This window comes from Carassius auratus, unplaced genomic scaffold (genome assembly GCF_003368295.1).
Source record: "Carassius auratus strain Wakin unplaced genomic scaffold, ASM336829v1 scaf_tig00036645, whole genome shotgun sequence".
Classification (NCBI taxonomy): domain Eukaryota; kingdom Metazoa; phylum Chordata; class Actinopteri; order Cypriniformes; family Cyprinidae; genus Carassius; species Carassius auratus.
In genome coordinates, this window is record NW_020526324.1 from 20,660 (window position 1) to 33,630 (window position 12,971).

General features: G+C 40.0%; 1 long non-coding RNA gene across 2 annotated transcripts; it reads left to right on the forward strand.

Moving 5' to 3' along the window:
• The first annotated feature begins 416 nt into the window (after window positions 1-416).
• Window positions 417-1,910, forward strand: LOC113082672 (uncharacterized). Of its 2 annotated transcripts, XR_003282816.1 has the most exons (3): window positions 417-786; window positions 891-968; window positions 1,183-1,910. It is a non-coding gene; the product is annotated as an uncharacterized LOC113082672 (long non-coding RNA). The 2 variants fall into 2 exon arrangements; XR_003282815.1 differs by having other exon boundaries at window positions 417-968.
• Window positions 1,911-12,971: the final 11,061 nt, after the last annotated feature.

Here is a 12,971-nt window from a genome sequence, read left to right on the forward strand (position 1 = left end):
TTACTATTATCTAGATTAGAGTCTTGGGTAGGTCTAAAAGAAAACGTTCTGAAATGGTTTCAGTCATACCTATCTGACAGAAAGTTTTTAGTGAAACTGGGAAATTTTTCTCTTCCACTGCTCCTCTGACATGTGGCCTTCCACAAGGCTCTATTTTAGCTCCCTCTCTATTCTCTCTGTACATGCTACCTCTGGGTTCTATTCTAAGAAAACATGGTGTGACTTTTCATTTCTACGCAGATGACACTCAAATCTATCTTCCAGTTAAGAAAAACAACTCCACTGCGAACACTTCTCTTCTCCAATGTTTAGAGGAGGTAAATTATGGCTAGCCCAAAATTTCCTCTTCTTAAACGAGGACAAGACCGAGGTAATTGTTTTCGGTCCTAATGATAACTCTCAGTGTATAATGTAACCCAGGCTCAAAAACCTTTGTAGTCTAAATTAGATTTAAACACAGTCATCTGAATAGCTAGATACTGTTAGAGGAAGAAATATGGAACAAATACTAAATGTATATATATGTATATATAAATATTTTCCATTTGAAATGGGTTACTTGTTAGGTAAACTAAATAGTTGAAATGTAACTTTAATTTTGATTGAGCTCTAGATCTGTGCAGGTGAGCAGCCAATCGAGCGTAATTAGGTCAAGTTGACTCCGCCCACCGAGAGATGCGGCATTAGAGAGAGAGAAAAAAACTTGAGAAACAACGTGAATTAGAAGCTGCGTAAGATCTTGATTTATTTCATTTTGAGAGAGAACGCATGTGAAAACCAAACATTGTAAGTTATTTTGCAGACATTTTGTTGATAAATAAGTTTTATTTCAAACTACTCACTTACTTACATTTTGTTGATTATGTGACCGTCGTCACGCTGAATTCCAGTGGAGTAGGCCATCATTGCGTCATCCGAGAGAAACCTGGAAAAAAACAGAGAAATATCATTAATACACGAGGGAATCGGTGAGTTAGTAAAAATAAATAATTAATGTTTAGTATATATGTTAAAAAAATAGCGATTCAAGGGTGTATTGGTGTAACTGGAAGGAAAGAGGTGTTCAGTGAATGTACACGCTGTTATAAAAAATATGTACAGACATGTAAAGATTGTGTAGATTTAGTGAAATGTATGTAAAGTGAGGATTGATTAAGAATGTTGTTTTGTGTTTGTGCACAGGCCAGTTTTGTTATTTTAGAAATCTAGAATCTGGATTTTTTCAATTCATGAAGATGGCGAGCCAACCGTAAATCGATCAGAAACAACTATCCTTTGTCTTTTTGGACATCTGTATCACTTCACTTTCGGCAGGACATCGCGTCGGATTTTTTTCTTTTGAGGTTTGAAACATCTGACATTTTCATTTTTCCTTTTGAGCATTGGATCACTGATTTAAAGGAACTGAGGAGACAATATCATTCTTTATTGTTCAGACTGACATTTTGTTTGAACTGTGCATTCAAGAATTACTGATACTGCATTGATACGCATTCATTTAGACTTTGTTTCGTATAAACAAGTGTTTACAGTGGACATTTGTACGTGTGACTAAACACAAGTCCTGACATTCGTGTTTATTTTATATCTACTGATCTTGAGTATACATTTGAGTTGTGTACATAAAAAAGGAGATCAGAAATTGAATGTTTATTACAATTTAATTTGCATTGGAGGGAAGAATTTTCTATGTCAAGGGTTAAATTTCAAATTCATTTAGCTTAATTGGTAAAAAGTAATATTTAAAGCAGATTTAATATTTCTTTTTTTGGTTTTATTTTTTTTGTTTGTTCTTGTTATTTTTGCCCTTTATGCAGTGTCATTGATATTTTTTTTTCCCAACCAGTGTATCCTATCAATCGCGCTTACAAGTCAATTTTATCCAATATAAAGGTGCGCATTTACATCTATGTGTGTGTGTGTGTCTTGCCTCTTACGAGTTTCAGTCTCTTCTGATTTGGTCCTGATTTGCGAATTACAGTTTACCTACAATAACTGTTAAACCTTAGTGAGTTATTGTTTTCCCTAATATATGAGTTAACCCCTCTGTTTCATTTTACAAGACAAGGGTTACAATAAGCCCTGAGCTTGAAAGTTTATCCATTTTCAGATCCTCACGGGTGAAGAACCTAGGTATTACTATTGACCAACACTTAAAATTTGATAGACATATCTCTTCTGTTATTGGATCCAGTTTCTATCACCTTCGTTTACTAAAATTAAAAACTTTCTCACTCCAAAAACTCTAGATATGGCTGTTCATGCATTTGTTACATCGCGTCTAGATTACGGCAATTCTTTATATTGCGGTATATCTAAATCTCAAATTGCACGACTTCAGCTTGTCCAAAATGCTGCAGCCAGACTTCTTTTAAACTGTCGTAAACATGAACACATAACTCCAATTCTTAGATCCCTTCACTGGTTGCCGATTTCTCAGAGAATAGACTTTAAAATTCTCCTCTTCATTTATAAATCCCTTCATAACAAAGCTCCTGTCTATTTATCTGAACTTCTTCAACCTTATACTCCATCAAGAAGCCTACGATCCTGTGACCAGGCTCTGTTCGTGGTCCCTCGCGTTAGGCTAAAGCATAGAGGGGAGCGTGCATTTGCGGTGGCTGGGCCACGACTCTGGAATACCCTCCTTTTAGAGATCAGACTGGCCCCTTCTTTGTCTATTTTTAAGTCCTTGCTAAAAACTTTTTTATTTTCCTTAGTTTACTGACTACTGTGTTATGCTAAATTTTGATATGGGTGGTTTAAAATTTTTGTCTGGTCTATTTTTTATGTATGTGTAATATTATTGCTTTTATGTAAATAACTTTGGTCAGCCAGGAGGCTGTTGTAAATGCGCTTTACAAATAAAATTGAATTGAAATTGAAATTGAGAAGCACTCTCGAGGAACACAAACACAGACTCCTCGCCCATCTGACAGGTTTGGGGCTGTCTGTGAACATTCAGAAGAGCACACTGCAGCCGCGCCAATATATCACATTCCTGGGTATGATACTGGACCTGCACACTATGATCGCGAAGCTGTCAGAGCCGAGAATCCAGTCGATTCACAATACACTAGCCCTCTTCGTTCAAAGCAGAGCTATCCCCTTAAGAATGTTTCAGAGGTTGCTCAGTCTGATGGCGGCCACAACCTCCGTCTGCAGACTGGGCTTGTTGCACATGAGACCGCGGGCGTGGAGAGCGGGAATGGAACGCCTTATCATAATGCGTTCATGAATAGAGACTCTGGTGCCTTGGTTCGGCACGACCATATTCGAGCAGGTTGCTGCTATGGACAGAATGGTCAGTCATGTAGTGGTCACTATGGATGCTTCACTATCAGGCTGGAGAGCACTATGCGATGGCAGACCAGCATTCGGTACGTGGAAAGGGGACCAGAGACGCTGGCATATAAACTGCTTGGAGATGGAAGTGGTCGACCTCTTTGCATCGCAAGAGAACGCCCACTGTCCTCTGTACTTCTCGCTGACAGCATCCCCCCTGGGGGGAGACGTGCTTTCGAGCCGCTGGCCCAAGGGACGGAAGTATGGCTTTCCCCCAGTCAAGTTAATGCCGCTGTTGCTGCAAAAGATCAGGGAGGAGAGATGTGCGTTGATCCTGGTAGCACCCAAATGGCCCAACAGCCGTGGTTCCCGAAACTGGTGAACATGTCACGGCTTACCCCGTGACGGATCCCGCCGAGAAGGGACCTCTTATCCCAGGTGAGGGGCACCATGTGGCACCCCTACCCAGAGCTTTGGGACCTGCATGTGTGGCAGATCAGCGTGGAGTATATCAGCGCGTGCTGCAGACAATAGCAGAGGCTAGAGCCCCTTCGACGAGGCGTGTATACACTCTGAAGTGGAAAGTATTTGCTAAATGGTGTGTTGACAAAAATGAGGAGCCAAGGAGTTGCGATATCTCCATTATTCTGACCTTCCTACAGGAACGAGTGGGAGACTTGCATGCCCTGTCACTGAACAGTGCGTGTATGCAGTTTGGACCAGACGATTGTATGGTCAGACTTTTACCCAAATGTGGCTATTCGCTTAAAGTACTCTCAACTCCATTCATAGCTCAGATAGTTACAATTAAAGCATTTTGCCCCGAGTAGGACAATAATTCAGTGTCTCATCAGTTAGCTGTATGCCCCGTGTGTGCCCTGCGTGCATATGTGAACAGAACTAGCCGGTTTCGAACTTCAGAGCAGCTTTTTGTCTGCTACGCGGGTGCCAAGAAGGGCAGCGCGCTGTCGAAGCAGAGGCTATCACACTGGATAGTGGAGGCTGTGCGACTAGCTTATGCTTCCCGGGGAACCGCCTGCCCAATCAGGGTGCACGCCCACTCCACAAGGAGTTTGGAGTCGTCATGGGGTTGGGCGAAAGGCATGTCTATTCAGGACATTTGTTTTGCAGTGGGCTGTTCATCTCACAACACGTTTTCGAGATTCTATAATTTGGACATTTCCTCGTTTGCATCAGATGCGCTGTCAGCGCAGGAGGAGGAGGTTGAGCAGTCATTGGACTAGGCTATGGGCACGCCTTGCCTGGCGCATGCCCTAGCCATGGTTTCGACCAGGTCATATAGACAGCGTCAGTTATTTTTGTAATAGCTGCAGTTGAGGTATTCAGTCACTATCTAATGTGGCCCCTTTATTATGCCCGCATTATAACCCGGCAGTGTATTCCCAAGCACCAAAATATTGCTGCATTTTCCCCATATCACACCAGTGTTGCTTATCTGGGTGCACTGGATTACGATGGTGTAAGAGCTGATTTGGCTCTGTGCCAAGAGGTGTTTCAACCAGGTCCGGTACCCCACCTAGAGCTAATGCACTGTAAGAACTAGTGCTTATGCTGTTCTGTGGCTCGATGCGAGCTGGGCCGGACAGTATTTCCCACACGGCGGGGGTTTTATTGTTCCCCATACATAATGTCAAGAGACCGACTCGATAAGGGAACGTCTCAGGCTACTCACGTAAACTTAGTTCCCTGAGAGGAGGGAACGAGACATTACGTAATCTGCTGTGTGGAAAACCTTCCAGCCTCATAACTCTCGTTCAGTCGAAGATTCTGAGGTTTTTGGCGCCCGCCGTCACCTATATTGATGGCTGTCAGCCAATCAGGTGAGGGCGAGGGCGCCATTGGCTATTTGCAAGAGTTATTCAATCAGACTTCATAATTTTGAGGAAATGGATTTTCTCCATACGTAATGTCTCGTTCCCTCCTCTCAGGGAACTAAGGTAACGTGAGTAACCGGAGACGTTTTTGGTTACAGAACAGCTGAAATTAGTTGGTTTAATCAACTCTAAATTGACTGACTCTGAGTTAAGCGCATGCGCCACAACTATAAAAAGCCATTATCAATGGAGCGCTGATATTATGATTCACTATGGCAACAGCTCCCGCCAAAAAGCCGTCTGCATACTTCAGACATAATACCAATAGAATTCTTCTCAGTGTTATAATATCACAGGTGAAAAGTGGCAGAATGTTAGATTAATGAACTAATAGCTAATAATTTTATGATATTTCATGGGCAAAAATATATATATAAAATAATAATATTAATAATACAAATTTAAGTGCATTTTTCTTATTTTACGAATTATCTGTCAATAGAGTAAGAAAAATATGGCAGTGGCAAATTATACTAAGTGGAATTAACACACTTTCTTAGTTATAGATCCTATTTACAGTATGCTAAGTGCAAGTAGCTCTAGATGCTATTTACAGAAAAAATGAACAGTTAAAATAGTGATATATTCTATTTATCATGTAAAAGTAGCAGTTCTTTGCAGCAGGGTAAGTGTAAATAATAATTAGATGCTATAATTTATACTGGCAGATACTTTGGACCTCAGTATTGTTATACAATAACAGGTTGTAATAATAACAGATTGTAAATTATTATATTTATTACAATTATAAATAGTTGCATCATTATTAAACACTCGTTAGGTACTTTACTTCCACTTTTAGAACATTTTGTTCATTTTATTTAAAAAAAAATTACCAGGAAAGAAGACTAAGCATATTATATAATTATTTTTTATATAATCTTCATTTATTCATTTATTTATTTTTTCATATTTGTACTTGGGGAAAAAAAGAAGAAAAAAACACTTAGTAAGAAGAGCATTTTTCCAGCGTGCATCAATGAAGTGTTTAAAAAGGGTGAGGAGACCGAAAGAAACTCTAGGTTTACCGAAGAAAACCTGCTCCTCACCAGGTTAGGTTCATAGAGTAAGTGACTACGGTAACTGACTCTGAATATAAGTTAGCTCTCTTTCAGAAACATTCTTGACTTACCCTGCTTTCTCGGGTTTGACAAACCTCCCATTCTGAAACAGAAAACCTAGAGTTTCCCTCATTTCAGGGCTAACATACTCAGAGTGTTCACTTAAAGGGGGGGTGAAATGCTATTTCATGCATACTGAGTTTTTTACACTGTTAAAGAGTTGGATTCCCATGCTAAAGATGGACAAAGTTTCAAAAATTAAGTTGTACGTTTGAAGGAGTATTTCTGTACCAAAAATACTCCTTCCGGTTTGTCACAAGTTTCGGAAAGTTTTTTTCGAGTATGGCTCTGTGTGACGTTAGATGGAGCGGAATTTCCTTATATGAGTCCTGAGGGCACTTCTCCCGGAAGAGCGCGCGCTCCCGTATAGCAGAGCACTGAGAGCACAACAGACTTCACTGATCAGAGCGAGAGCGTCGCAAAATGTCACAAAAGGAGTGTGTTTTTGGTTGCCAGGGCAAGACAACCCTGCACAGATTACCTAAAGAGAAACAGCAGGGGACCAGTGGATGGAGTTTATTTTTACAGAGCATCAGCGGAGTTGTGTAAGTGTTTGTGTTTGTTCCCTGCATTTCGAAGATGCTTGTTTTACAAACAAGGCCCAGTTTGACAACGGATTTGCACATCGTTTATTTCTTAAGGATAATGCAGTCCCAACGAAAAAGGGTCACGATCGTGTGTTGGAACCGCAGGCGGTGAGTAAAACGGCTTCAAATATCTCTGTGTTGTTAACTTAGCTGTCGGCGTGTAAGCACATCAAGTAAACAACATGCGATGTTGTCATCAAACTGCACTTTCCACATGTACAGCTTAAAAAAAAAAAAAAAAAAAAAAAAAATGACGACAAGGTAGAACTTAGTCATTTTCCAAAACCGCTAAGCAAATATATATACAGTTTCAGTACATACCACATAGAGACGCTGTAGTTGCTGCTGCTCTTAAATTTCAGCCTCTGGATCTGATTCTGGATCATAAATATACGCTGAATCTGACTGTTAGCAATGGTTTGTTTTGGTTGGTTTTGTCCTCACGTAATGTCACAGCTTCCAAACGCTATCAAAGCAAAAGCCTACTGGCTCTCGTGATTCTTTAGCTCCGCCCACACGTCATGCCTACAGACGCTCGTGTTTTCCCGGGAAAAATCGGTACAAACTATCTTTCTCTTATGAATATAATAAAACTAAAGACTTTTTGGAGTTATGAAGGATGCAGTACTACTCTATAGGTACTCAAGATGAACAGGATATTGAGTGAAAACGAGCATTTCACCCCCCGTTTAACCTCCTTTGTGAAACGGGGCCCAGGAAATGACTGTAGAAGCAGAGGGAGCTGTGAACAGTCAGTACTCAGGTGAAGGCTCCATCCAGAAACTTATCCGATCTTATTATTTTATCAGAAATTTAGGTAAATGGGTGCAGAGCCAGTGGTAGTTTTGTAGGCAAACATCAATGCCTCGAATTTTATATGAGCAGCTATTGGAATCCAGTGCAAATTGATAAACAGAGGTGTGATGTGTATTCTTTTGGGCTCATTAAAAATTAATCTTGCTGCCGCGTTCTGGATTAATTGTAAAGGTTTGATAGAACTGGCTGGAAGACCTGCCAAGAGAGCATTGCAATAGTCCAGCCTGGACAGAACAAGAGCTTGAACAAGGAGTTGTGCAGCATGTTCTGAAAGAAAGGGCTTGATCTTCTTGATGTTGAATAAAGCAAATCTGCAGGATCTGACAGTTTTAGCAATGTGGTCTGAGAAAGTCAGCTGATCATCAATCATAACTCCAAGGTTTCTAGCAGTTTTTGAAGGAGTTATGGTTGATGTGCCTAACTTGATGGTGAAATTGTGATGAAACGATGGGTTTGCTGGAACCACAAGCAGTTCTGTCTTGGCAAGGTTTTTTTGCAAATTAATCTGACAATAAATGTGGCACACCCCGTTTTTTTTGAACAACCTAAGTCCTATTTCTGTCTCCGTTAGTGGTGGCCATAAAAATTATTTGAACACATGAACCAAACCCAATTCAGTTGAAGTGAACCAGAAAGGGAACCAGCGGCAAGGATGTATATTAAGAAACAAACAACCAAATACACTTTCTGACTGTCAAGCATTAGTGGAAAATATTTATATGTTTGATGAACTACAGCTGTATTTTTTTCTGCTGAGAACGGGAGGAGAATTGACTTCACACATCCACTAAAAATGACACAGAGACAAACTGGTTAAAAATAGTGTTGAAAAAGTGTCTCAGAAAATAGAATTAGTTAGTATGGACAAATCATTTTTAGAGTCTATTAAAAGATACAATACCAAACACCAAACTCATATTAACACAAATGCATCTGATTTAACTGAACTAAATGAAATAAGTACAACAAATACTTCAATAAAACCAAGCAAAAGCACATGTTCTCCATCTTTCAAAAGCAGCACAGATAAAAAGTTCTCTGAAGCTCTGTGTCTGATCCACACGTAAAACATCATCACATTAATCTGAACAATAAAGAATATGATAAACAGCAAGATTAATAGATCCACCTACACACAGCACATCCATTCTTTTATCTTCCGCTGAACACTGTATTAAAAACAGAAAAACTAAACTGAAGATAGAGTAGAATATAGTGAAATACTCACAGATCATGAGAGGCAGTGCACTGGAGCCCATACTGACACATTAACAGACTGTTTTAACAGAGATGCGTCGCTAAATCAGACACTTCCTGCATTTCACAGTTCAAGAAGAGATGAGGGAGGAGACACTCTAAGAAGAAACACATGAAGAAATAGGAAGAAAACAGCATCCATTCTAATATATTTACTGTTTTAGAGCACACAAGTTGTTAAAGATGTTTTTCTACTTGAAAAGTTTCACAGAGAATGTCTTCAGTAATTGTTCTCACACTGCATTGTTTTGTTCGTTCACTGCCGAAGCCTCACAGATTCTGGACAGATCAGAGAACACCAAGTGCAGAGCAGACTTCTAATGTAGGCCTGCTCATGAAAGGCTGCTATTATCTTAGTTATTCTCTCATCAACAATCAAAGCCAGCTCAGACTTATGATCTGTGGGCCCTAAACAAATTTCAGGACTAACTATATAACTATGTGCTCTTTTACATCTAACCCTTATTTTGCTCTCTCTCTCTCTCTCTCTCTCTCTCTCTCTCTCTCATAGTTTAGAGTTCGAAACTTCGAAATAATTAGTAAACCTGATGTTGTTCTAAAGCTATATTAAGCTACTTTCTTTTTTTTTTTTTTTTCACCAAAAGTAATTATAGACAGAGTGCTAGTGGTAAATTTCTAGGCTGTATAATCCTGACTGTCTCAGAACGGATATATTAACCTCAGAGAAGAAAGTTTTATGTTTTTTTGTGTTTTTCCTGTGCATCCCGGAGCAAAGTGCCACGCTCTCATACAAATGCACGAATGCGGTGACTGGTGATTTGTGCTTAAAGGGTTAAATCTGATATAAGACAAGGTTTCTAAGAAGGGGAAGTAAATGAAGTAAATGACAATGACATGCACATGTTGCTGGTGATCTTTTGCTCTTGTGGTAGTATTTTGAGGTTTATGAAACTAAAGATGAAGAATAAGAATAACTATCTTCCCTGTTCTGGTTAAAAATATAGAGTAGAAATAGAGCAGACGTCAAAGCACAATCATCACTCAACCTTTATTAGGTTGCCCATAATAACATATAATGCCCATAATAGAGGTGGTTTATTTTTCTCTTGGATTTTAGAACACTTTTTCTTCTCCTTTTTCTGTATTTTTGTCTTTCTAAGAAGCATTACTATGTTTGTGTGAGTGCCAACGGAAACCTGCTATAGAGAATCAAAACTATACAGAGAGCCATTTCACGAGGAATTTAATTTGAAGGTACAAAATGAAAATAGAAATCTCATTGTGCCAGTTTTCACAGCAGTTTTGTAGCTACAGAGTTGCATGTACTTTGATTTGAGATTAACTTCATATAGCATTCTTTTCTTTTCTGACCAGAAAATCGATGCAACCGGTTCTTGATTCGAGATTGAATCAATCTTTCATTCGTTATCTGGCTCGGCTCTGTGTTCATCTTCCGTTCTCTCTTCACAACAGTTCAGTCGGTGTACTGTTTGAGTACATACATTACTCCGGGATATTGGTTTGTTTGAACTCAGAGGGAGTGTCAGCCACATTAAAAAAGTTAACAGCTTAAGTCATTTGTGGATTAATGCATATTGGAGACACGAACCGTTTAAAACGATTCAGTTCGATTTGATGAACCGATCGGGTTACATTGAATGATTCGTTCGTGAACCGGACATCACAAACTGCTTTGTTTTGAACTCTCTCTCACAACAGACACGGAAGAGAAGACAATGCTGAATAAAGTCGTAGTTTTTGCAATTTTTCGACCAAAATGTATTTTCGATGCACACAATTTCAATGGAGGGACAGAAAGCTCTCGGACTAAATCTAAAATATCTTAAACTGCGTTCTGAAGATGAACAGATGTCTTACAGGTTTAATGTTATACATTAATGATATAATTTAGATTTTTGGTGAACTATCCGTTTAAGGCACACCATTTTTGGCACCATTTATAACACTATTGTACACAAAAACCACTGTGTACAATAAAGATCTTGGCAAAGAGAAGGTTGTTGTAATGCTGAGGTGAGAGCAAGGCTGCTTAGCTAGTTCAACAGGTTCTGTACTGAATATAGTGATGTATTGTGTCATTTCATGCAGATGTGATGTATTTTTGTGCACGCATGTTTCTTGAGCTTGACAAAAAATTTTATTAAATATTTTTTAATTATACACATGTGCCTTGGTGAATGAAATTCTTGGGACCTTGTTCCAGAAATTGTAGAAACAGTTAACATTTAACCAACAGACTTAAACAGGTGAAAGTGTGCAATATGCATATACATATGGTCAGTACACACAGTGTACTATTAGACATACTTACAGTTAACACTACACATTATACGCAATATGTACATACATACAGTTAGCACTACAGAATAAACACTATACACTAAATGTACACTTTACCTCACACTGTAAAATGTACCATATGTACTATAAAAATATGCTTATTGTATTAAAAGCAGTGTGTATGTATAGTCCAGTGTTGAGCTGTAAACATTAAAGTGCAGTGTGTGGAATACCATATTGTGGGAGTATGCTGCAGGGTGCTGTAGGGTGTAATAGTTCTGACTGTCCTGCCTTCTTCAGCACTGCATCAGTGTGTGTAGACCAGGTGAGATCCTCGCTGATGTTAACGCTAAGGAACTTGAAGCTGCTTACCTGCTCCACAGGTGTCCTGTCAATGGTGATGGGTGTGTGTTCTCTGCTCTGTCTCCTGAAATCCAACATCAGCTCCTCTGTCTTTTAGATGTTGAGTGAGAGGTGGTATTCCTGACACCTCCTCTCTGTAGGCCGTCTCATTGTTGTCTGTGATCAGACCTATCACCGTTGTGTCATCAGCGAATTTGACAATAGCCGTGTTTCCACTATCGAGCTAAGACCGGGCGTGCTAGTGTGTGCCAGGGCCAGTCGCGTTTCCACTGTCACTACCGGGGCTTGATCGTGCCTCGCCGGGGCTTCCTCGGGGCCAACGGCCAGGGTTTTTTGGCCCGACGAAAACCTTGGGCCAAAGCGGGCCAGCTGGGGCTAGAGGAGGGGTTATGAACAAAGGCGGAGTTTCTCCGTTTCTGGAGAGCGTCAGCGCGGATCATTTCAGAAAGATAACAGCTTTAACAGCAGCATTAAAGACGTTTTAAAATAAGTCGAGCTCAAAACTCACTCTTAGTTAGCAGCAGTGCTTTATGTGGGCCAGTACACACCGGTACTCAGTACCGCCACTTCCAAATATAGCTCTTGAGCGTACCGCCACCTCTCCGTGCGCCCAGAACGTGCTTTTAGCGTACCGGTACGCTCATTTGGACATCTGTTTTAATAAAAGATTTAATCTTTTACCTGCACTGCCGATTTAATGTAAGCTTCATAATTCATCCCACCAAGAGCAGTAAGTACATTACACAAATTCCCATTCACCCTCAAGTTCTACAAGAAAGTAGCGCTTGTGTCGCTTTTACCGCTGTTAAGTATCAACAACTCAACGGGGCCGGAGAAGGTGAGTGAAACTCGATGACTGACAAGTCTGAATGGTATCACTGCAGGTCAGACTCAAGCTAATGAAGTAATGCAGCTCTTTCAGGCAGGGTGACCAGACGTCCCGAAAAATTCGGGACAGCCCCGAAATCTAAACTGTTGTCCCGACTCCCGAATCTGGCCCTAATTGTCCCGAAAATTATACTAAAGCAAAATCTTGAGTATTTATTGACTGATAAACATTAAAAACTGTCCGCGGAGGTTCAGTCGTTCTGCAACCAGCCCCCGCCGGCTGCAGCATCTTTTTTCTAAATTCTAAAAAAATACCGTAGGCGGCTAGGCACAAATTTAGATATTCATTTATCTAATTAATCTATAGCCTATGCACAAAGACAATATGATCTTTTTGTCCCCTTTTTGTTTTAAAGCTTGATGAAGAGAGCGCAAGTTGCTGCAGCTGGAGGAGGACAGTGATGCACGCGTACAGGAGTGATTGTGATTGACAGTTCGCGGCACTGTGTACAAAAAATACTCCGCTACCCAATTATTTCGTTTAAGCTTATTAACGT